The sequence below is a fragment of the Octopus bimaculoides genome, chromosome 14, assembly GCF_001194135.2.
Source record: "Octopus bimaculoides isolate UCB-OBI-ISO-001 chromosome 14, ASM119413v2, whole genome shotgun sequence".
In the NCBI taxonomy this organism is placed as follows: Eukaryota; Metazoa; Mollusca; class Cephalopoda; order Octopoda; family Octopodidae; genus Octopus; species Octopus bimaculoides.
This window is the reverse complement of record NC_068994.1, coordinates 12,746,921-12,750,621: the sequence shown is the minus strand read 5'-3', so window position 1 is coordinate 12,750,621 and position 3,701 is coordinate 12,746,921. Positions and strand designations below refer to the sequence as shown.

Here is a 3,701-nt window from a genome sequence, read left to right as displayed (position 1 = left end):
TTTTTATCTAGATACAAAAAAAAAAAAAAAGGAAAGATAGTCATGGCTAGACTGCCTTTGATCATCTGTTAATACATGAAGCTACTGAATTACCTTCATATCAAATAGTGTCTAAATGACTGCAGAAACCCTTTTGGATTGACAACGGTTTCATTAACAAATCCCATACAAGATTATGAAACAGAAACAAAAAAAAAAAACCAGAAAAAATGGGGTAACAACAACAAATAAAAGGGATAAATGTACCAAACTTTAATATCGGTTGATATACAACTCTCCAGTTCCTGTATAAGGACCACTGCAAGTACACACTCCTGTAGTTCTGCTGTCACTTCTTTCAGAAAGTCTCTGGTTTCTTTAGTAAGTGTCTCAGGCTGGAAGATAAACAACATTGTAAGGATAACAATATACATAGGCAATACTGAAAACATGTAATCACAGTATAAACATAACACCACCAACAATAAACAACACAACAGGTTGTAAACAATACAATGAGCAATAAACAAACACAATGGACTGTTAACAACATAATGAACAGTAAACAATGCAATGAACAATAAACCCATCCCAATCACATTGCAAACAATGAAATGAACCCACTTTTTAGGCCTGGTACTTATCCTATCAGTCTCTTTTGCTGAACCACTAAGTTACAGGGACACAAACACACCAATACGAGTTGTCAAGCAGTGACGGGGTTCAAACAAATGTATGTGTGTGTGTGTGTGTGAGAGAGAGGGGGGCTTCTTTCAGTTTCTGCCTACCAAATCCGCTCACAAGGCTTTGGTTAGCTCAAGTCTATAGTAGAAGACAGTTAACCCAAGGTGCCCCCATGTGGTTGGGAAGCAAACTTCTTACCACACAGCCTTGCTTGTGCCTCACGTTATATACACACACATACATCTTACTTGGCAATATTCTATCACAGTACAGTGTTGCATAGCATACAATATAATGTCATGCAGCACAGCCTAGTATAACTTAGTGTAACATGGTATAGTACCATGAAGTGTAGTATTGTATTGCATAGTACAGTGACTTAAAGTCTGGTCACTATTTAGTATATAATTTAATTACTGTAGGTTTACTATAAATACCAATACAGTTGTACATAGATTTACTCTTTCTTGTGGTAGTTTAATTCTAAAGTTAATGTGTATTCCTGCCTATATTTAGATGAATGAATGTGCTTATTAAGCTTTCATTATAATACTATGGAAGACTGTAGGGAATAAAATGTATGACTTTAAGGTTTGGTTGCTGTTTAGTTATATATTTAGGAGTTGGTTATTGATTTACTTATTGAATTTATTTACAGATACTGTTGTACATAGAGTAAATGTGTTTGAATGTTGTGGTTCCTTTCATATGTTTGTTCCCAAACAACACTTATTTTAGTGCTGTTGACACCACTGGATTGAATGGCACAGCCCAGGTGTCAAAACCATAATGATATCCTTGGGGCAGCTGATGATGGAGGTATGTTGGATTGTTGGTATGGTTGTTTTTTTGCATATGTGGAATAGTGTTATAACACATCCTTTTGATATATATATATGATATATATAAGATCCAAGGACCAAGGTGTAGAAAAAAAGTATATAAACAACTTTCGGAGACCATAGTGGCTTATTGAGGTGGAAGGTTGTGGATTTTTTTCATATGAAAGTATGATAAACTGAAAAAAGTTCTCTTTATATTTCATGGTGGATTCTGATCAAATCTTCCATGTGTTAACATGTACCTCCTCGTGACAATGTAAACTTACATTTAATCAAGATACCTTTGGCCTGACAAGTAGCCTACAGTATACACCTCACCAAACAAACACACATGACCAAAAACAATACCTCCGCCTTTGCAAAGGCGGAGGTAATAAAGTGCATAATATATAATTTTATCATAATGGCTGTGTGGTAAGAAGTTTGCTTCCTAGCTACATGGTTTTGGGTTCAACCTTCTGCTATAGCCCTAGAATACAAAAGCCTTGTGAATGGATTTGGTAGACAGAAACCAGTCATATATAAATATATATATGTATGTATACATATGAGTGTGCCTGTGTGCCCCACCACTATTTGACCAGTGTTGGTTTGTTTATGTTCCTGTAACTTGGTAAAAGAGACCAATAGAATAAGTATCAGGCTTTAAAAATAAGCCCAGAAGTCATTTCATTTGACTAAAAATTCTTCAAGATGAGGCTCCAGCATGGCAACAGTCTAATGACTGAAACAAGTAAAAGATTGCACATATAATGCAAAAACACCATGCAGATTGCAACTGTCAATGAAACGGAAACCTAGTTTTAAAATTTATTCTTTCAGCGAGTCCCAGTACCAAATAATCCATGGCCCACGGTTGGGACCTGTCATAGCATTATACAGTGTAACATAGAGCAATGCTCCGCAACCGCTTTTTCACTTGCGGTACACTTATATTCTTTTCAAAATTCGGTGGCACGCTTGAACTAAAAGTATAGGGGAAAAAAATTATATTCAGGTTACACTGCGGCACACCAGTTGAAGAGAACCGGCATAGAGGCAGTAGTATACTATGATAAAGCATTTTAATAGTACTGTACAATTAGTATGTAATAGTATAGTGTAATGTACAAATGTACTATTTATATAATACAACACACATTTGCAAGAAGATCACATACTTAAATAATCTCTTGAACCAGAATTAATAAGATAAAATCAATATAAGCTGATAGACAACTAAATATGAATACATAAATATATTAATATATATATATATCTTAATATGCATACATATATATATATATATATATAAGAAAACCAAAAAATACTAAGTCTACATGTGTTTGTGAAGTCTACATGTGTTTGTGTGTGTGTGTGTGTGTGTGTATACATATATATGTATTGGTGATTATCAAGTAACTGCTAATCCAACTAAGAGGACAAATAATTCCTTTGAGAGTTTACATAATCTGTTTTATATAAGACAAACATTCACCGTGTGTGTGTGTGAATATCAATCAGCTAAATTATTCCGTTCTTAGAATCACTAAGGGAGCCTCTAAGCAATTGTCAGGTTCACTAGAAATACCTATATATATAAATTTTTCTCATCTTTGCTCCACACTTCACCAGTACAGCCTGCAGTATTTATTATGCACGTTTTATTATTATTATTATTATTATTATTATCTTCATCATTATTAACATTATTATTCAGGCTGCAAGCTGACAGAATTGTCAGCACACCAGACAAAATGCTTAATGGCATTTTGTCCATCTCTATATTCTGAGTTCAAATTCTGCGATGGTTGACTTTGCCTTTCATCCATTTGGAGTCGATGAAATAAGTACCAGTTGAGCACTGGGGTCAATGCAATCAACTGTCCCTCTCCCCAGAAATTTCAGGCTTTGTGTCTATAACAGAAATTATTATTATTATTATTATTATTATTATTATTATTATTGAGTGAGAGAGCAATGCATGCCACCAAAGTGACACTGGGGCAAAATATACAAATCCCATTATACCCATCATGACTACCCGTCTGATAAGGGTACACCAGGCACATGCACCACAACCATATGTGCACGACATAGTGATCTCATATCAAGATAAACAGTGCATGACCTTGCAGGTGGGGCCCAGTTAGAATTATCTTCAGGTCAAGTAGCCCATCCCGCTCAAAAGGTCCCTGAATAAGGGTTGTTTAAGGA

The 3,701-nt window shown here is 35.0% G+C and overlaps 1 protein-coding gene across 1 annotated transcript in view; it reads right to left on the bottom strand.

The window, feature by feature from the left end:
• Positions 1 to 3,701, bottom strand: part of LOC106868927 (uncharacterized) — a 59,116-nt gene that overhangs the window by 17,207 nt on the left and 38,208 nt on the right. The window contains exon 2 of the mRNA XM_052972678.1: positions 252 to 374. The gene's annotated coding sequence lies outside the window, so the exon portion shown is untranslated. The remainder of the gene's footprint in view (positions 1 to 251; positions 375 to 3,701) is intronic.